This window comes from Amblyomma maculatum, chromosome 9 (genome assembly GCF_055883805.1).
Source record: "Amblyomma maculatum isolate TAMU_Amacu chromosome 9, ASM5588380v1, whole genome shotgun sequence".
Lineage (NCBI taxonomy): Eukaryota > Metazoa > Arthropoda > Arachnida > Ixodida > Ixodidae > Amblyomma > Amblyomma maculatum.
Window position 1 is genome coordinate 40,736,713 of NC_139352.1, and position 22,593 is coordinate 40,759,305.

General features: G+C 42.3%; 1 long non-coding RNA gene across 1 annotated transcript; it reads right to left on the reverse strand.

The window, feature by feature from the left end:
• Positions 1–5,161: 5,161 nt before the first annotated feature.
• Positions 5,162–22,220, reverse strand: LOC146178905 (uncharacterized). The gene is made up of 4 exons (XR_014700890.1): positions 22,114–22,220; positions 15,327–15,387; positions 12,635–12,773; positions 5,162–5,509 (listed from the first exon to the last, which is right to left on the reverse strand). It is a non-coding gene; the product is annotated as an uncharacterized LOC146178905 (long non-coding RNA).
• Between the last annotated feature and the right edge of the window lie 373 nt (positions 22,221–22,593).

Below are 22,593 nucleotides of genomic sequence, written 5' to 3' on the forward strand. Positions count from 1 at the left end.
TATTGGCGAGGACGGTTGGTTTGGCTGCGCAGTCTGCGCTCTTCATTCTTATTAACGACTTGTACGAACTCGTGATTGGTCGAGGAGTCATCACTTGGCGTCGAGTACATATGCTATATCACGGTCTGCCTCGAGGGAGAGCGCGCGCTCTCCCTCGAGACCGGCCGTGGTATACATTAGGTTCGGCTGCTCGAGTCACTCGTGAGTTTGTATCTCAAACGCCTCAATATAATATTATTCACCTTCATTTGCAGCTCAGTATAAGATCTATATGCGGTATGAGATACAAATGTGGATTTAAATATCTCAAAACTCCACTTTACTCTGCTGAAGTGGGAAAACAGAAAGTTTAGAAAAAATTCTGATACAACGGCACACGTTTTCTAATGTGTCATCATAGCCTGTGAGTTTTTAAGTTTGAAAATAAAAGCAACTTTTGGTGATCGGTTGCCATATTTCCGGCAAGCGGATTGTTCTTAGACGTCTGGTATTCTATGTGGAAACGAGGAGCCAAGTTCAGTCTTTGGGTAAAATCAGAAATGTCATTTGACAAAGGCTGCTTGGAGCGGCATCAAAATCGCACTATGGTTCATTAATACGCCAAAAAAAAAAAAAAACAATGTACGGAAGGTTCTCCTGCGTTTCGCTCCTCGCGTATGATTATTGAAGTGAAAAGCTTCATTAAGCTAGCGAACACCGCGCTTCGCGTGAGCCGTCGTATGTCGGAGCACGAGTGACGTCACGCACGGCGCAGGTGGCCGCCACCGACTACGTCACAAAAAAGAAAAGGCGCAGTATCTGTCACACTTGTTTTGTGGACACCTGATCCGCGCCATAAGGGAAGGGAGGAAGGTGGGAGTGAAAGTCGAAATAGAGAAAGGGAGTCGTAGTGGAGGGCTAAGGAGTAATTTCGACCACCTATGGCTTTTCCATATGGCTCACCTACATCCCGATCTCGCAATGCCTGCATGACCGGCTGAGATTTCGACTGAATCAAGTGCTTTCTCGTAGTCAGTGAATGCTATGCATAAGGGCTGTTTATATTCCAAGAACGTTTCTATTACCTGCTTTACAGCGTGGATAGGATCGATGGTAGAGTACCCTTTCCGAAATCTTGCTTGTTCCTTTGGTTGATTAAAGTCTAAGTTTGTCCTGATCCTATTGGCGATTACCTTGGTAAATATTTTGTACGCAACTGATAGCAAGCTGATTAGTCCATAATGTTTTAAGCCCTAGCATCCCTTTTCTTATGAATTAAGATTATGTTAGCGTTCTTTCATGATTCCGGTACTTTCCCTGCCATCAGGCATGGCGTATACAGGGTGGCCAGTTTTTCTAGCACAATATCCCCCCCGTCCTTCAACAACTTCGTAGTTATCTGATCCTGTCCAGCTGCTTTCCCACTTTTCATAGTTTCTATTACTTTCTTAACCTCGTCCTTCGTCATTGGCGGAACGTCTGACTGCTCTTCATTACATCCAATACCATTCTCGGCCTAATTACAATGGCTACTGCAAAGGTCCTTATAGAACTCCTCGGCTACATTGATTACCTTGTCAATGTCAGTAATGACACTGCCCGCCTTGTCTCTCAGCGCATACATCTGATATTTTCCTGTCTCTAATTTCTTTAGCGCTTTCAGGCTACGACTGTTTTTTGGGGCATGCCCATATTGATTAGATTTGATATCTCTGCAAGTTATATTCTGTCTGTTTGGTTGGAGGCTTTCACAGTTTGGCCTTTCTTAATTAAATGTTTCGTCTCGTTAGAGAGGTTACCGGTATTCTCTCTAACACTTCTACCGCCTACTTCTACCGTGCACTAAATATTGATACCTCTAAAATTATTATTCATTGCTTCTAAGCTAAGGTCGGCCTCCTAGGTTAGCACTCAGTATCTATTCTGCAAAGAGAGCCTGAATTCATCTACTTTTCCTCTTACCGCTAATTTGTTGATTGGTTTCTTCCTCACTAATCTGTGTCGCTCACTCTAGAAATCTAGATTAACTCGAGACCTAACCATCCTGTGGTCACTCCATCGCACCTTTCCGATTACCTCTACATCCAGCATAATGCCCGCGTTACAACACAGTATGAAATCAATTTCATTTTCAGTCTCCCCGTTAGGTCTTTTCAATGTCCACTTCCGGTTCTTCTGAAAAAGGTATATTCATGATTTCTAAGTTATTACGTTTAGCAAACTCAACTAGTAACTCCCCCTTGCTGTTTCTTAATCCCATGACACCATTGCACACTAAGGTCTCCTGGTTGCTTTTTACCTACCCTGACATTGAAGTCGCCCATCAGTACAGTATATTGCGTTTTTACTTTCCCCATGGACAATTCTACATCTTCATCGATGCTTTTTATGCCTGGTCATTATGACGACATGTAGGTGCGTAGGCTTGTGCAACCTTCAGCTTATACCGCTTATTTAGCTGAATCACGATGTCGGCTACCCTCTTAATAATGCTATAGAAGTCATCTATATTATCAGCTATATCATTATTGAAAAGGAAACGTATTCCTAGCTCTCGTCTCTCCGGTAAGCCCCGATAACACAGTACATAATAGGCTGTATACTACTCTACCTGATAGATCTACAGTAACGTATGACCTGCGAACACAAAAAAAACTTGTACCTATTACCCGAACCAACTATGGAAAACAGAAATTAACTTTTCAGGTGCCATCCCTAATCAACAACACACCAAATGTGGAATTTTCATTGCCACCTAGGGTATTTAAAAAGAACGTAAAACAATATTTAAATGAATATCCCCTATAATTGCAATGGTGGTAGTGACTGTATTTTTCTCATATGTAATCTTTTCTGTGGAAATATTTTTTTGCTTTCAGTGTAAATATTTATGTTATTGACAGCGTGATCTGTTGATTTGTATATCCAATGAATACTGCATGTATTCATATCTTTTACATATCGTATGTAAGTGTTGCATAATGTTTTTTTATTTTATATACACTAGAGGTGTATGCTGTTGTCTGTTGTTATCTGTTTTGGGAGCCAAGGCCCAGTCAGGCTTGCAACCTTTTGCCTTGGCTTCCACTTTCTTGTAAAAGAAAGAAATAAACTTCGACTGCAACTCCAACTCCAACATGCCCACACTTCAGTAAAGTATATGCCTCATTTGACCTGCTCCCTTCACTAAGCCCTATACTATCTCATTGCATTCCCTCTAGTTCCTCTAACATCACTGGTAAACAAGCCTCACTAGCTAGGGTTCTAGCATTAAACGTTGCCAGGGCCAGTTTTCTAATGACGGCCTGTCCTCTGAGCCCGAAATTCTTAGCACTCCCCGCTGCGTCACAGGTCTGACCGCCGCCGTGGTCAATGGCTCCGCAGCCGCTGGTGATTGAGCGCCGGGGTTTTATAGGAATAATCATGGGAGGCTGTGGCCAATTACTCCACCAGGGTGGCCAACTGCTGTTCTGGTGAGGGCATAGAGTTTCTTACTCTTACCTAGAGGGAAAGCTGTGCTGCCGTCTATGGGAGTTTACATGGAGTTTCCAGACGGCCAGTTCAGCCACCATGGGTGCTCAAAGCATCATGGGCCGGAGAGCTACCGAGTGCAGAACTACAACTTTTGGCCAAAACTAATGCGAAGATAAGCGTTGTTCTACCGTAAATAATGTCCTAAGATTGAATATAGTGACTATAAATTGCAAAAAGAGAGAGAAACAGCATGTCAGTGTGATATTTATTCAATATAAGCGAGGGCTCTTTCTCCTATTGACTTAGTTTTGAGCAGCACAAATACCAATATTTCGCACTTAATAGGCAAAATTTGAAACAGAAAAACGTTATAAAAATATTTATGGTTGTGCAATCACAAGGAAGTTTTTAGTGGCATTTCGGGAAACAAAAACCATTTATTGGCGACGTCTGCTTTTGCGCCTTCGCTACTACGGCTTTCGCGGTCTATGTACGCACCTTCAGATGATGATGATGACGAAAAAAGAAACATTGCAGTAACGCCACTCCACGTACCCGAGAAAAACCGACTGTCCCGCAACAAGTAGCACACCGGCCCATGATTCTTAGCGCGCCCATAGTGGCTGAAGGGCAGCGCCCTCAGCTTTCCCTCTAGTTAGTGTAAGAAACCCTATGGGTGAGAGAGTGGGTTGGCAGAGGTGTTCACCGGCATCAGGTCACACCCCAAAGCTGTTTTTATGCAATTCCATCGACACGCGCTTTTTTTAATTCGTTGGAGAATAGCGCAGCACGAGGATTCGAACCACGGGCATCTTGCATGCGAGGCGTCGGCCCTACTTCTACGCCACGTGCACCGCCACAAAGTTATAGCCCGTTCAATGATGCGAATCTAAAAATAGTGCCGCCGCAGCAATGTTCATGCAGAATCGAACTGCAGACGTTGCATGGGTAAACCATGGGCCGTGAACGTGTAGACCGCTGACCAGGCATGTATAAAGTACCGGGCAGTGAGTAACGCTGACGTGGCCGGGATCAGGCCGTGCTGGGGTCATGCATGGTAAGCCATCACCTATGCATGACCAGACCGCGACTGTAGGGTTGCCCAGCCGGCTATACTAGTCTGCGCGAGATCAATTGTAGATGAGCGGCCGTTCAAAGGCAATTGTCAATCCATTACCTCGGGCCGAGCTGGGTGGCTGATGGTCCTGATGAGTTTTAGATGGTCATATTTGCAAGAACCGAACGCGGGTCGACCATCGGTTTACCACTTGGGAGTATATTTTTCGATGGACACCACGGAGTTGTGCATACCTAGACATAATTGCGACGAGGTCACAACGCCTTCTCGAATGTCAAGCGGACGCAGTTTGTACAAAGCTACGGAAAGGAGGAGTAACGATTCCTCTTTTTAATAAAGAGCGTTCGCAGACTCTTGTCCATCTGAATAGCCTGAAGCAGTGCGGAAACCAATGCGTTAGCCTGCAATCAATAGGGAGAAATGTCGGCGCATTTTGCGCTATATTGAAACGTATACAACAACGCCTCGGCGTCATTAGGATAAAAAAGCAAAGAGAACGAGACTTTTCTAAGCACTGCCCAAAAATTTAAAGGCCTCTTCTAAGCAGTTGTTGGTGGAGACAAATAAAAAGATAATTCTTGGCTGGGTAGTTTTCTTTTTTTCATTTCAATACAATGATGACACTGCGAGTTTCGGGGAGGAAGGTTTTATTGGATGCTTTATAATAAAGCACTTTTCGTCAGCAGCGTACACTTTGACGACCACTTGGCAGACGGCGAACGAACAGGATCCCAAGTAGCGGAAAACAGAGACAGCAGTCAACCAGTCACTGGTCGCTTCCCAGTGGGAAATTAACAGACTCACGAATTTGTGCTTTGACCACGCCAGCTGGCTAAAAGAAGGCACAATTTTGGGTCTTCTTTTGCGCCGTCTGGGAAGTGGTTTTGCTCGGTAAGTGATTGCAACTTTCGGTTCCTTGTCCACTTTCGCCGCTCCCATCCTGGTAGTCTGCTTACAGCTCACCCGTTCATCGCCTTCCTGTCCAAAGGCACACATACACAATATATCATGATTTGCTGTGCTAGTTAGTTTTGTTTATAAATTTTTATTTCTCTATAACCTCGCTGATACGAAATGAAGTACGTAAATAAATTTGAGGCAAGTTACTGAAGGCGCAGGCTAATGTTGTCTTCTCTACCTACTGGTCGAAGGCATTGCAGCTATTACTCTACTTGTGAAATAAGTGTTTAATCTCCCTATATGCGGCTGTGAGTTCTTTACTACAATCTGAGAGCTGAATTACTAAACATGCTTTACTAAAGTGAAGATACTTTAGCGTCTTAATAAATCGCAAATACTATATGCCTTCTGGAAACCGGTTTTTAACATACCTTATTCAAGAACCTTAAGGTAGACCCCCTATTATTACCTGTTTTTGAGGAAGCCACAATGCCGCTGTCATGCATCCTTGCCTCATGTTTCTGCCGGAACATATTCTTCAGCGCACAGCAAATATGCGCTCGCACAGTAGGCGTGCGGCTAGGGTGGCTTCCAGTTCCAGTACCACACGGCAAAAGCGAGCGTGCGTTGCTTTCCCTACACAGCCAATACATTGTCAACAATTGACTTTGCCAGACCAAAGACAGTTACTACCTGGTCAGTTAGAACATTAAGCAATACTTGTAATGTGCAAACGAGTACGCATTGGAGCTTGCTTCATAAGGAGTACAGCCGCCAGCAAACTTAACCAGTGTGCGCAAAAGCGTGCCATGGACTGCCACCAGCATCGCTAAGCTTTCATCGCTGGTGTCGAGATAATTGCCTCGGCAGGTGTACGGCGCACACGACGCGGTGGGGCAGTGGTTAGGGTACTCGACTGCTGTGCCCAAGGATGTGGGATCAAATCCCGGCCGCGGCTGCCGCTTTTCGATGCAGGCGAAAAGGCGCCCGCCTGCTGTGTGTTGTCAGTGCACGTTAATGAATCCCGTCTGGCAGTATTTTCCGGAGCCCTCCACCATCTCTCCTCATAGCCTCAATCGTTTTGGGGCTTAAAAACCAACCAAGTTTGCGGTGGCTAACGATAGCTGGATCGCGGCAACTCTATATGACGTGTGACTGATCACGTGCCTTTAAAGTTTGGCCGCAATGCTAAAGAAACTAGAAGTTGGACTTTAAGAAGCTGAGCAACTCTAGAATACTTTCTCACTCCCCCTGACACGCACCGTGAATGCGCGTTCATTTTGTACATTTCAATTTATCTTCCAAGCGGGAGCTTTCAAGCAAGGTTTGAACGGCGCTTGAGCTATTGCACATGTAGAGTCAAGCAATAAGCAATCTGCAACGTGTTTTCTGCATTTTTTTATTTTACTGTACTCACACGCGAAACGCGGTGATGCGGGTGCAACAAGACCACACTCATTCCGACAGCGAGACAATTCATATCAGACTGCGCTCCAGCAACACCAGCTACTGTTAACGCATCTAAGCAATTGGGTCGGCTAAACAGCAAACACTTTGTGGTGCAGGTGTCAGTATAGGCCATACTGTTAAGATTTGGGTTAAGTGCGCTGGTGGCTGTACAGTCATTGATCCTAGGTAGTTTGTTTTGCAAATAGGATAGCTATATTTCAAACATCAAGCGCCAATTCTCGACACCACATGAGTACAACAGGCTTTCGTTAGCAACGTTAGCCTGTTTACCCGAGAGGCAGCTAAGGACTGCTTGAGATGAGACAGCTTCCTTCAAAACTTCCTCGAGTATACTTAATTTAATTCTAGTATACTCGAGGAAGTTTGGAAGGAAGCTGTCTCATCTCAAGAAGTCCTTAGCTGCCTCTCGGGTAAACAGGCTAACGTTGCTAACGAAAGCCTGTTGTACTCATGTGGTGTCGAGAATTGGCGCTTGATGTTTGAAATATAGCTATCCTATTTGCAAACAAACTACCTTCAAAACTTCCTCGAGTATACTTAATTTAATTCTTTTACGGCGCTCGACTACTGTTCCCAAGGAGGCGGGATCGAATCCCGGCCTCGGCAGCAGCTTTTCGCTGGAGGCGAAAAGCAAGGCGCCCGTGTGCTGTGCGATGTCAGTGCACGCTAAAGAACCCCAGGTGGTCGAAATTTCCGGAGTCCTCCACTACGGCGTCTCTCATAGCCTGAGTCGCTTTGGGACGTTAAACCCCACAAAACCAAACCAAACCTTAATTTAATTCTTGTGTTTTGGTCGAAACAAACAGTGCAAGCTAAGGGATGGTCTGAAACATGTCCCTGAACAAACATAGGAGGCTTCAAAATTAAGCTACAAATGATCAAATAACTTTGACTTGCTGTAACATTCGAGTTTTCGGCTGCATTATCCCTGTGGGTGCATATTGTGCTTGGCTGCATTTTTGCGCAATTTATTCACCGCCATTTGGTGGCCGGGGTGGATTCCCAATTTCACGAGTAAGCCAAAGTTGCATTAATTTGACTTCTGTCAGTAGTTGTCCTTGATTAAAAGTTTGTAGTTACGTAGCGCCTATGACGCCATCACTCCCTCGACCAATCAGGAAATGTCCTCTGTGGTTTTATGCGGGCTCGTCATTTTCGAGTGAAATTAAGTCTCTTAGCTGGAAGGTTTTTTGGTGGTATCAGATTTGACGGGCTACAAATCTATCATTTCTATAGCAACCACCGGCCCTGTGTATCGGCTGTGCGACAGATATATAAGCACACAGTTAAATCAGATATAACGATGTTGGTGGCCCTTTCAGTCTGACTTATTTGGGGGCAAACGAGGAACAAATATATAGATATATATAGTGGCCAATTTTTGTAGTCGGAACGTCTTTTCATATGTCGACACATCTGTACATACCTGACCCTCGCCATATACGTTCCCTTTCGCATTGCCCCTAATGCTTTCTTCGCTTTCTCTTTCCTTACCAGCGCAATATTTATCCCTCCCAGCTACCATCTCTATTATTATCGCCCTGACTGCATCCCCACCTCAAGAGATCTGCATAATCTAATCAGATACTTAACTACCTATTCATTGTTGTAATGACATCCCTCTCTTAGTAACTGGAAGCATATATCTGGTTTTCGTTTTCGTTTAGTGTCCTCTGGGCTGCCTTTCAGCTGCCACGATTTTTAAGCATTGTGTATTTTTTTTTACTCTACAATTCCTAAAGTCGGTTAATTTATAACTGCTAAGGAAATATTATAAGCTTAAATTTACAAAGTGTTTTTTTTGGTCTTAAATTTTTTTAGCTAAATATTTTGCTTTGTGAGAAATTTTTATTTTTTTCTCAATAGCGCCTAGCCTACGTCAACTACGCGTTCCGTAATGGTATTGTTTCAATAGCCTTAATGTCTTTAATACGGTATCGTTGTCAATTATTAAATGTAATCGGCTGCTCAGCAGTGATATCGTGAATATTTATATTTTCCGCCTTACTGTTAACTGTTTTGTGGGCTTCTTCTGTACCAGACTATGTCATTCCCTCTTCCAGTCTAAGCTTATTCAAGATGACTGGAATGCAGAGCCGCTGCATTGCAACTCACAGAGCAACATCACATCCTATTCGTTAACAATGCGTGCACTCAACGAGGGACATATCACATGTTTAGCTTCAAAGTTCTGGCTCTTTAGCGACTACTGCGGGCTCCCTCGCTCACAACAGAAGACATTTGATGCTTCTTAACTGTTTTCGTATTTATATCAACCCTCAGGACCCTTTCCGTCTTATATCCAGTCTGATGTCTGCCTGCTTTGCCAGTGATGTACCTCCAGCGGTAGAATATGAAATGTTTGTCTTTCATTGGTTTCTCAATCCGTGTTTTAGAAGTTTTTGGCTATCTGGTGATCGTGACTGAATACATTCGCGGCGGCCTATGCTAATTACAATTCAGTCCTCATGTTAAAGGGCAACCCTTGTGGCTTTTCATCATTTTGAGTAATTGACTACACTAAATTAATGGATGTGCCATGAATCCCAAGCCAAAAACCGCTTTTAGAAATTCCAAGTAGAACTATATTTAAATTTAAAGAACAGAGAATAGAACACGAATCTAGTTTCATGGCCAGAGACTACTTTCGAGCTTACGAAACTGTAACGTGTCATTCAGCATTGAAAAAACACTGGCACAAAGGCAGGATGGCGGAACTAAATAACGTACAAGTAGAGGCGCAGTGCAGAAAATACCTGAGGTAGCCTAATGCAGGACTCAAAATTTCATGAACGCGTGGAAATCGGGCAGCAACGCTCATATCATGTTTGTGAAGTCCAAAACATAATACAACTCTTTTAGCTTAGACCACAAAGTCTGAATATTTTAAAGTTGCGTTTCGCGCGAATGAATTATTGGACGGCGTTCAAATTTCATTACATGCATCAGATCCGAGAGGACAACGTGCAGTAAACCTTTCCAAAACTATTATTATGTCGAAAATCATCTTGAGTTGCTCATTAAGCCGTCGCAACACAACAAGAGCCACAGCAGCTACCGTCTCGCGATTTGTGTAGAATTCCTCTGGCCGCAGCGATACCGTTATTGATTACGAACACGACTGTCACTTCTCGTATCTCCGCTAAACCACGTATCGTCGGCGTCCGTTCCCGATCTCATCATATGGATTATGTGTTGTTTAAACCTCACTGAGCCCATTGACATCAGTCGTTGCCTGGTCGTTCTCCGAACAGCACTCTTAGAATAACCTCACTTCATGCTGTTATAAAATAAGATATCTGATTCTGCGTCTAATGGCGAACCAGCAGGTACCCAAGCGCCATTCGTGCATAACAGGCTTCCTAGTAACTTGGCTGTCTTTGTCGGAGCAGCTGGGTACATTAGGAGAATAAAGTATTGAAGCTTTAGTGTAGAAAACGAGCTTGAAGTAACACTCTAGGGTGGACATATCCGGTTCTTATTACTCGATATATTGTTAGCGCTAGTCACAATGACATGACAGCAGCTGTATCTAATCTGCATAATTCCGGCGATGCATTGACGTTTTAGTTCTAATTTGTCGCCTACCCGCGGTTAGTACTACAGTCCTCTTGCACGTGGAGAAGAATATTTATTAATACGCGGCTGCTGCATTTCGCACGCAATTTTATAATATACCTTTCTGATTCCTGCCTAGGGATGCATTCTTAAATCGAATGCATAATGTGAGCGCAAATTACAAAGGGTAAATAGGAGAAGCAAGACGAACGCTGAAATTTCAGTTTCATCGGTCAGCCTGCGCCTTCCTTTAACGTGTGTACAGAGAGAGAGAAAATAGAATAGAAAGGTAGGGACGTTAACCAAGCGATGCCCAGCAGACTATTCTACACGTGGGGAGGGCAACAAAGGGAGAAAAAGGAAAGAAATAGCGCGAAGGGGCGAAGTCTATAACATATTAGAGATATATAGTGAAGGGGGGGGGGGGGGGTGTAAAGAGCATGCAGGAAAAGTCTTGAACTCAACCCCGAGTCCTTTGTAAACTTAAATAGCGCCTTCGCTGATTTTCGTTGTGAATAAGGAGTCATCCAAGGCCCCAGAATTGTTTGTTCAGTAAGAGCGCGAGAGTCCAAGCGGAGGAGGGCAGCTGCTAGGAAAGCACGCACACGCTCAAAATGAGGGCAGTCACTGAATATGTGCGCAATAGTTTCAACACACCCACACTGCTCACACGTTGGAGTGTCTCCCATGTCGATGAGGTGGGAATATTCGTTTGTAAACGCCACTCCAAGCCACTGGCGACACAACATTGTAGCATTACAACGGGGAAGACCGAATACTACCTGCAGATGAAGTAACTGGTCAAAGTGGTTCGAGCGGAACGTCCCCCCTCTAGGAACCATGATTGTCTAGTCACGTTTCGGCGGATCAGTCGAAGGTGCCTTGCTGCGTAGGCTCTTATCAATGGTATCTCGACCATGTCGGTTGTATCGTGAGCTGATCGCGCAGCATCGTCAGCTAAGTTGTTTACAACAATTCTACTATGGCCTGGTATCCACTGTTAGATTATTTCTTGACCCTCTTGTAATGACTGGTGGTGCGGATGTCGAACCCCCGCTACACGTTGCTCACGGTCGCCATGGCTCAAGACGGACTGATGACCGACTGAATCGCAGAACACTGCCCATTTTTGAGGATTGTGTTCAGAAACATACTTTACAGCAGCACAAATTGCGGCCAGTTCAGCTCCAGTAGAGGTGGTCTTAAGCGAAATTAGATGGTAAATATTTGCTTGTCTCGCAGGAACGGCGAAGCATGCAGAACTTGTAGAGGTTACCGAGCCATCTGCATAAAAGTGAATGCTGTCCCAATAGTCATTTTGTAGCATGAACAGTGTTAGCTGTTGAAGGGCTAGCGTTGATAGGTTCGATTTCTTCGATATCCCCGGAATAAGAAAGCGCACACATGAGAGCTGCAGACACCACAGTGGCAACGGAGGTCGTGCTTCTGTAACATGTGTAATTGTTGCTAAAACATAGGCACTCTTATTGCCAAGGCCAACCAGCCCGTCTTTTCGCGTTAACTATAATTATGAAATGTGCAAGTGCGAAAGGCATTCGCGAGAATTTCAGCTAAATTCAGCAGAAGTATTACGAAAACAGATGCTATGCAGAATATTCCATTGTTCCTTTGGGACAAATGCATTTAAAGTTGTCTGTTGGCTCATGTATGCATATTATCTAGAAGAATCTTGAGCTTGGACTTTGATGTCACGATATTCATTCAGCTAATGCTTTCATAAGTATTATTTCTGCAATATCCATATATTCGTTACAAATTGGAAAACGTGCAGTTTGTGGTCATTATACATTTGACTTTAATCTTTTTGCAAGCACTTCCGCTCACGTCCTGATCCCCATCTGCTCAGGTGCAGCCATTATATAATGCATTAACATTTACTAACCGAGCAAATGTAGTTTTGCACAGGAACGTTCTGCAATCGTTATATGCCCAGACGGTAATGTAACGAGCATTCTTGCGCATTTTATTGAAATACAGGGAATAATTTTACACAGATTATTCCTGTTACTCTGTCAACGTGTCTGCTTCTGTATACTTTGCATGTTAATATTTAGTACTTCAATAATGTATAGTTCTATCTCGATTGTCTAACAGGATTTGGCAGAAAAAAACTGAAAATGCACGAAAACGTTCAGAAGAAAATATCTCACATACTTGCGAGTATCGGCAGTTCGCTGTATTGAGGAGGCCGCGGGTAATTAGGGTTGAACCAAGTCCCTCTGCCTGGATTGTTCGCCTTTGGGAAGCAGTAGCAGCCAGGCGGACAAATCGGGTTGAATAACGGTGGGATGCACTGCATTGAAAGGAACAGCCCTAGTTAAGATCCACAAGTGGAGCTTCATTACACGCATCAGCCCGAGTGTCAATTTCATCTATATTGAAATATTTATGCGAAAGCCTTATTGGCTTATGGTGAAAATCTCGTGCGGGCGAAATGAGTCAGCGAGATCTCTCCGCAAGATGCGTCTGCAAGGTGTGTGAGAGAGATTCAGCGCATTTCTGCCGCACCATTAAGAAAAATCCTCCATCGGGAAGGGACTCGTACCCCTCCTATCTCTAGCTGAGAGTGTAAACCGACTTCGCCACGCCATGCCCCTGATAAGCATTTCTTAGTTCTCCGTGCCTAGCCATCCTACCGTCTCCATGGCAGCATAGGGGCGTGACGAGAACGGCTTCACATCGGTCTACAGAAGGTACCAAGGCGAACGCTATCTGCCACTAGCTGTGGAACCTAACGACACTACGAGCTCGTGCTATAGTGGCCTAGTGTAGCTACTTACCTCGAATCAGGCATGGAAAAAGTCGCTTTCCTTCACTGTGTGATAAGCGCGGTTTAGTCATATAGGCGCTATAGTAGAACCAGTCCCCATGGCCTTTACCTTATCGCTCTTAAGAGGTCTGAACTGCCTTAATCATTTTTCTTCTCTGTGCGCTAATATAGTGACCAATGCGTCCCTAAGATACGTTGTTTTGCAAATATCTGTGCGACAAATATAAATTTTCTATATCAACTATTACCTCAGAAGAGAACACATTATACATTCGTCCTTCTAGATGTGAAAAGTTCATTTGACCTGCATTTGTAGGAGCAGGCAAGAGGTAAGCACGGCTGGAACTAAAATGGAGAACTGTGATAGGAAAGAGGGTGTCCAAAGTTCTTGATATGGACTAGGCGAAACGCCTGGAAGTTAATCGAGATATATCAGTTTACCGCACGATGCATGAAAACATGCATACACATAAACATACATACATACATACATACATACATACATACATACATACATACATACATACATACATACATACATACATACATACATACATACATACATACATACATACATACATACATACATACATACATACATACATACATACATACATACATACATACATACATACATACATACATACATACATACATACATACATACATACATACATACATACATACATACATACATACATACATACATACATCCGTATCTACGTACGCATGTAGGTCTTGGTCAAAAGCCCTAATTTAAAGGATTTTCCTCTCAGCAGCAAAATGAAGCAGTCATGACATCTTAAAGGTCAAAGGTCACTTCAAACTCTAAAAAATGATACCTTATCACAGCAAGAAACTATCGCATAGCATTTCATGGCCTTTTATGATGCCGTGAAGACTGCATTTTGCGGCTCAGACAAAAAAGCTTGGCTCAGGACATATGGCCAAAATATATGTCAAATCAAGCAAAACGAGATACAGCATAACTATTGGGGTATTACTTTTCTGTATTGCTTCATTCTTGTCTGTTTGGTTGGAGGCTTTCATACTCTAGCACTTTTCATCAAATGTTTTGTCTGCATAGATAGTTTACCAGTACTCTTACAACCTAGTTCTTACAACCTAGTTCTATAGCGAACCCAGCTATGATATCTCAGAAATTATCAGTCTGTCCTACTAAACTAAGGTCGACGTCATCGGTTAAATCTAGATATCTGTTCTGTAACGGGATTCTGAATTCTTTACTCTCCCACTGACCAGTAAAACGCTGATGTACTCATTGTTTACAAATATGTACCGTTTATTCTTTTAATCTAAACTAACTCTAGACCTTGCCATTCCATGGTCTCTGCGTATCAAATTTCCCATTATTTCTAAGTCTTGTATACCGCAAGGGTTGCAACGCGTTAGGGTGTCAATTTTATTTTTGGTGTCGCCATTAGGTATTTTGATGCGCACTTCTGTTTCATCTGCGTGCTGAAGTAACTATATAAGGCACCGCATTATGCTGAACATAAGGTGGTGAGGTTTCACCCTGATAAACAGTGCTGTGCGAACGAAACCGTCGTTTTGTCATACCACATCTTCGTACAATGCAAACATTTTATATATCAACCTAGATAAATGTTGTAGAAACTGTGAGAATTATATACAATGCACATTTCAATCGATGGGAGTATAATAACGTGTGCGAAGTTTGCATCAGGTAAGAACTATGTCAGTGGTCATAGTTCGCTAAAAAGGACAAAGAAATCAAGCTTTCTCTAACGACACTTCTTCCTGGACTGGGCGGCCCGCTTGGCCTGGTGCATTTTAATGGTGAAGAAATAACGCATTTATAGCACATGACATGAAAAAAGATCTTGTATTTCGCGTTGGAAGGATACAAATAATATCAGCAGTCATAAAACAGTTTGACCTGCTTCCACTACGGCCATTGTTTAGTTTTCCTACTGCTTGCAGACACTAGGGACAGCACTTTCCGACAAGTTTAAGAAAGCAGCGATATCTATGTGGTTCGAAAATTGACAACTTCATGCATTCGACCACAGAACAACTGGACTGTCCCCTTACCTGCCTTAAGCAACGCTGATGAAAAATGAGGTAAGGGTTTGTAACGGCTGGTCTGCGTCCTCTAGAGATGAAAAGAAAAATCTCTTTTAGCATAGTAATCTGATTTCAGGAGTTTAAAACTGCACATGTTTCCGTTTATACGTTAAGCGAATAATTCTTATGAAAAGAATGTACAAAGTAAATGCTTTAAATTATTGTTTAAACTGCAGGTCATTTTCTTTTCTAAAGCAAGATTTATAGCACTAGTGGTTTTCTCCATTCTAAGCACATAAACCACGTTTACCGCATCCCCATTTCCAGTAGTTGCAATGGCACTGAAGTTTATCATGTCCTAGAGTTATTGAGAGAATGTATTGCGAAACGTACAATATATGACCAAAATTGTAACAAACTTACCTCTCTTTATTCGGTTGAAAAATACCTTTTAATGTTGCCCTAAATTTGAAAAAGTTAACGCAGCGAAAAACCTGCGACCAATGCCTCCAACTTATCTGGGCCAGATTTCTTCGCAGGGTAGAAAGCTTGCTTGTGTTTGCAGGTGTCGCTGTTGATCATGCAACTTGAGAAGCCCATCGTTATCTACGAAGTGTGAGTTGTATCGTGGTGGCGGCACGCGAAACCTTCAGTTCTATATCACGCGTAATGTACAGATTAGTCAGTGTATGAAACACGTTTCACGTTCAAAGAGCATAATGTTTTGTAACGCTCACGTGAACCATATTGCGCAAGCCCAGCACCATCCCTTGCATGTAGTCTCACTTTTTCACTACATTCAAGCATACACTGGTTCAAAGCCAACTCGCAATGCAAGGCTTGCGGGGTCGCTTGACTGCGTTGCTGAGGCTGAATTCTGACCCTGCTGAAGCGTAATGCGGAGGATTAAAAAACATTTGCAGGACACAAGCTCCATCTTATCAATATGTGAAGATAGATGTCTTTACACTGTGCTCGTTACTTAAAATGGGATAATTCATAACTTTGAAATTTCTCTTAGCATGTTCGGCATTATCACGTCTCATATTTGAAGGAAGCGTGAACGCTATTTTCTCGTCTGGGAAACACTCTTCGATTTTGGTTTGAACGACGAAGCAACGGTCAAAACAGTTCAGCCAACGATGAAGGCTTCGATGCGTTGCGGCAATGTCGACTTCAACAATGTGGTGGATCGGCGCTTTTCCGTGGGAACTCGGGCGGTTCATCCGCATTCCGGCACTTTATTTAAGTGACAGAGTAAGTCGCAAGTCCCGCTAGCATCTCTTAGATGACGAAAACGTTTCCGATGAAAGTGTTTTAGCGCCATCTGTCAGATACGAGATGATACGTCTCAGCGGAGCAGGCATCTTAGCCCGCTGCCCCTGCTCTAACTCGCAATGAAAGTAGCTTTCAATCTGTTGTAAATTTCGATGAACGTTCAAAGATCATTGCACTAATTCTATTTCTTCTTTCCTGTATACTGGTTACTAGATCGGAACGGCATATATATCTCGCTGGTTCCGAATTGTGTAAACCAAGCATGAGTGGCATATCCGAGTTTGTCGAAAACATCTGAAATCTCGCGTAGTAAATTTCCAAATATCCTAAGGACAACTTACATCTCTCCATTAATGTCTGCGTTTTAGACATATGACAATGTTTACTTCGCATAACATGTATTGTTTTATTGCTTTAATTACACTCGTGATATCAAGTTTAACGTAAACGTGGACTGGTAATAGTCTATGCGTGAGATCTTGATCAATACCGTGCCGTCCAGTCGGGCTTTCCCTCTGTGTGCCACCTATGCCTTTACAAGGGCTTCTGCAGTACGGGCTTCCTAACCCCACTGTTTAAAAATGTGTATTGTTTCATAAAAGAAAGACATGGCCACCCAACCGAAGCAGCTTAATGGATCTGGCACTAGCCTACTGATTTCCAAATACGGGGATTCAATCCCACCGTCAGAGGCTGCGTTTCACTAAGGTTACACGCATAAGAATGTGAGTTCACCATAAAAGTGGCTGTAGTTTAGCTTCGGTTAAAGCTAGTGGGAAGCGAAAGCTGAAGCATGGTCACACATGGTAAATCTCTTTATTCAGCAGAAGGCTTTTGTTTTGTTATGGCTAGGGGTAGACTGCGGTGCTCCGTAAAGTTCGTCTTGGTTTGAACATGGCGTACTTCGAGTCTGTGGCGATGCTTTGCACTCGATATTGACGTCGGCGATCATGTGCCTCGTGACGCAGCTGCTCACGCGTTAAGCTACTTCCCACATCAGATGACCATTAACCTTGAGGTTTTTTTTACCTTGACTTTGACTTTGACCGACGAAAGTAGCTACCCAAAGAGCTTGTGGCTTAAGTTCCAACTTCACCTCGAAGTTGTTTTTGAAGGTTATCGAAAACACGGTGACTTTGGATTTATTTCGCTTAGTGAATCTATCGATGCAAAATTCAGAGGTTAGAAAATGGCTTGAACCTAGTGATAGAAAGAAAGCTGCAAGTGTTGCTAGAATAATAGCCGCTGTAACACCGCTTTTTCAATTCAGGTATTTCCATATTTTCTTATAATTGGTTCACAGGAAAGGCAAGGCGTACTATCTTTCACACTTGTTATGTAGGCATCTGAACCGGTCACTGCAAGGCAACTGTTGAAGTTTTTTACCTTCAAAGTTTTTCATGGTCAAATGTGCTTCCATGCTGACGGTAATTGGTTCACAGGAAGGGAAATGTATCTGTCACTTGCTATGTGGACACCTGAACCAGAACTGTATGGGAACTGTTTCTGACCTTCAATGTTTTTCAAGGTAAAATTTGCTTCCATGCTGGTTCACAGGAAGCGAACGGCACTGTATCTGTCTGAAAGGCAGATTTTGATAATTCTGAAAGATGAAAGGCACGGGTTCTGTGGACACCTGACCTGCACCGCATGACAAATGTTGACATTTTCGACCTTCCAAGTTTTCTCCGGTCAAATCTTATTTGCTTTGTAGTTGTCTGAATTTATGTTTATGTGTTTTTTCTTTACGTTTTCCCTTTGGTTTCCAATTGCTTGCCTTCCTGCCATGGCCCATCACTGGGCCTACAGTGTAAAACAATCAGTGAATAAATAAATAAATAAATAAATAAATAAATAAATAAATAAATAAATAAATAAATAAATAAATAAATAAATAAATTCACAGAAAATGGAAGGCGCAGTATAGGCCTCACATTCTGTGGACAAGTTAACCACGCCTTAAGGAAGGTGGTGGTGAGAGTGGAAAGCGAGAAAGGTGTGCCGTAGGGGAAGCAGGTGGGGCTCTGGACTAATTTCGACCAATTGGGGATATGTACCGTGCACTGACATCGCACAGCACAAGAACGCACTTCGTTTCGCCTCCATCAAAACGCAACCGCCGGCGGTCGAGATTGAACTCCGGCAGAGTAGTCGGCCGTCTTACCACTCCACCACAGCAGCGGGGCCCTGCTGACGACTTCAAAACCTGGCGTAGAGAAGCTTTCTTTTCCAAACACCTGTGGCGAATATTTCAGTACCGCTTTTATTGCGTCTCTCACCGGTGGCGTGACTGTGGGATACTAAACACTAATAGGCAAATTCAATACCTACACACGCATATTTCTCTTCTACATGCTTGCATATCAGTAATATTTAATTACTATCCAGAGAGAGAGACAACTTTATTTGCCCAGATGTTGTGAATTAGGGCAGATGAGTCCTGTGTGGCCCCCAGGTGGGGGCGACATCCTGGACCCACGAAATGAGTGAAAGTTGTGTGTTCCTGTCTGGCTTGGTAAGGAGTTGGTGCCAGCTTTCTGCAGAGGGAGCTGGCAGGAGCAATTATGTTCTACTTGATAGAGTAAAGGCCTCCGTTATCAGCACTTCTTGACATTGACACCTTATAAAAAGCCGTTTATTGAATACATGTTGTTCTGAATCTTTCTTTGTAGTTGTCTGAATTTATGTTCATGTGTTTTTTCTTTACGTTTTCCCTTTGGTTTCCAATTGCTTGCCTTCCTGCCATGGCCCATCACTGGGCCTGCAGTGTAAAAATAAATAAATAAATAAATAAATAAATAAATAAATAAATAAATAAATAAATAAATAAATAAATAAATAAATAAATAAATAAATAAATAAATAAATAAATAAATAAATTAAATAAATAAATAAATAAATAAATAAATAAATAAATAAATAAATAAATAAATAAATAAATAAAACTATGTGTAGGAGTTGTTCCCCGTTTTTGTCAACGAAAATAAGCGCTTGCATGCGGCGTCCACAGGAAAACCCACGATCATAATGCGCCGCCGCAGGCTTATGACGCGGGATGAATATAAAAGGTGCGTCTAATTTAATTTTTGCCGTACGGCTGACGCGTAATGAATTGCTGCGTAATTAGAATAGACATTCTCGGATTGACTAGGCAATGGTAAATTTGCTATCATGCCTACACCAAACACGAAGCTTGAAGGTCTCCTAAATTAACCCAAGATTGCTGCTAGCATGCATGCTTAGTCTAGGTTTCTTGAGGCATGATTCATGTGAGGTAAGCTGTTTTATTTTCTTCGCAATAAACATGACAGTGCCCATCGGTCATTTTGGACACAAACACTGCTAATTACCTTGCTTTAGCATTGAAGAAATTGTATTATTTCTGGTTCCCAAAATATAAACCCTCTGTAGATAACTTCATCGTCATAATAGTCATAAGAGTTGCGTCATGCTCACATAAAAACTTGAAAACTAAGCATCAAGATATGATGACCGCAATATTTTATTAATGAGCATAATATTACACGCTTACCATATATGGTTAATTTCAGGCCTATATAACTATTTTCTTTTCAGGAAATGCCAAGGGAAGTTCCAGAAAACAAAATAAATTGCAAATTTTGCTGCAAAATAATGCCCTCACTGCTCTCTTTCTCTTTCACTTACGAAATACATGCTTATAAGACGCCTTCCAAAAAGAAGTGTGAATACTGTGATATCGTATGTTTTCACAGCTCTTCAGTATGACCTACACTATTGTCTGATGCTTTTGTTTGCTAGTATATATACAATGATATTAGGGCTTGAATGTTTCGTTCTTTTTTGGCGCCAAGAAACAATACCGGTGAAATATTTCTTGTCACGGAAACTCAGAGCGCAGTATGCTGCGAGATCGTGTGCTGTATTGCCTAGTGTCCTAAAAAGACTGGAGTTATAAGCGATACTTGCAGATGAATAATAAACTGTAAACGTATACTCTTTTTAATTTCTAATTCATACAACTCTTTTTCAGTTATCAGAAAAGCAGTACAAAAATAACAGTAATTAAAGAAAGCAAATAATGACATGTGTTGACAATGCATGCTCATTTAACGGAATCACCTTTTCTGCTCATTCATGTGGCATACTGCTATCGGGCAGGCAAGGTATCTGAGCCTATCCGTGCAACATGGACAGGCGGATCACTTTACCAAATACTGAAAGCGCAGAAGTTACGTTTATCTTGCCTAGTTTGCTTCAAAATCAGTTCTTATTTGATAGGACAAAAATTTCAGAACACTGATACTGAAGGATTGCGATTTCTCGTAAGGCAATTTTCTCCTTTTTACACGACTCTTAATTGCAGTACAGCGCTGCTGATAAAGAGCAACAAGTGAAAAAAAAGAATAACATGCGCCCTGGCCACAATAGCTCCACATTAAAAGCAACTGTAAGTCAATTTCTCTCTCCGGAAGTCTTTACAAAAGGCCCACAAAGGAACAAATAACGAAAAGCTAGCGATGTGCACAATATACCTTACTAAAAAAAATCGACTGAGATAGAAGAGAGAAAAGGGCGGCATTGCTTTTTCTTGCGGAAAGGAGAGTCTCAGCATCTAGGAATCTTCGTGAGCGTTTGTTCTAGATTTAAATTTTACAAACATTTGTTTTAGGACTTACATTTCACAGATAAGTATACACCCCCTCCTGTCGTGCGCAAAGGCATCAGTGATTGTATACAGTAGTGAAGAGCTGTCGCAGTGATAGCCGTTTCTAAAGCGAAATGCAAAACTAAAGAGCAAATATACCCAAAAGAAAAAAACAGGCGCCATAAATTGAAATGCTGTAATGATGGTTGTGTTAGTTTGTTTAAACTGCATTGCGCTGAAGAGATAAAAAAAACTCTTATATTTTCTGCAGCGCCCTCTTATGACAAGAATTAATTTCCTGATCAGGCAATGGACACTTTGCAAAACATTGTATTGGTGTCTGAGCTCTAAGTTCCTTAACTTCAGTGGCTGTAGGTTACTGCACTACTTGTTAACCAGTGAGACGAGAAATGTAATGCCATTAGGACTAGCAAATAAAAAAAAAAAATGTATCATACCTCAAATCTATTTATGCGAAGAAACGATGTAATGAAGTTTACCTAAAAAGTCTTGATTACAATGATTACGCTTGTTTGCAGAAGGCCACGCTGCTGTCAAAAGGGATAGGCAACTTGTCTTTCGTTAAGTCGTAAAACCACAATTGTCTGTTAATGTACTTCGTTCGACTGGTTTAATTTTTCGATGTTTTCAAATTTTGAATGTTTAGAAATGCTGCTAGGGCTCAGGTACAATTTTCGATCTAAGAGTTGGAGCCTTCGCATGGTAGATGGAAATTTAGGACCGTGGTATGAACTAACTCAAAGGCGTGGGAGTGCCAATAGTTTTGCATTTGACGCAACTGTTTATGTTTATGAGTAAGCTATTATAAATTAGGCTAAGCTCTTCTTTGAAAGCAGTATTATAGCTCAAACAAGATCAGCTGTCGGCGGTGACTCGCAGCGTACTTACTCCACAAGAACGGCCGAGAGGAGAAGAGCGATAACTACAGCAGCTGTCATTTCGCCAGTGTCAGCTCTCGGCGCTTATCTCCAAAAGGCTTTCTTCCAAGACTGATATCTCATAGGTATATGAATTATATTGCTCAAATAATTGGTTTATTAGCATATATAACGCATGAGTTGGCGCACAAAAAGAGCATTAGCATTTGCAAAACGTCGCCTTCTTTTACATTGCACGAAATAGGCAAGCTGAAATTGAGAGGATATGTTCATATCGCAACATTTTGCGACGTCTTCGCAGAATGAAAAAAAAAAAAAAAACTATGAGCAGTGTTACACATTCACTTGCGCATAAAACTACAAGAATGAATTTTCGCTTCCGAAAATAAGGCGTATGCCTGCCTTTAATTGAATCGCTCACTGTCCTTACATTTTACAGCAGCCAAAGTGCGCTGCTTCTGAACTCAGTTCAGTTCAGTTCAGTCGTTCA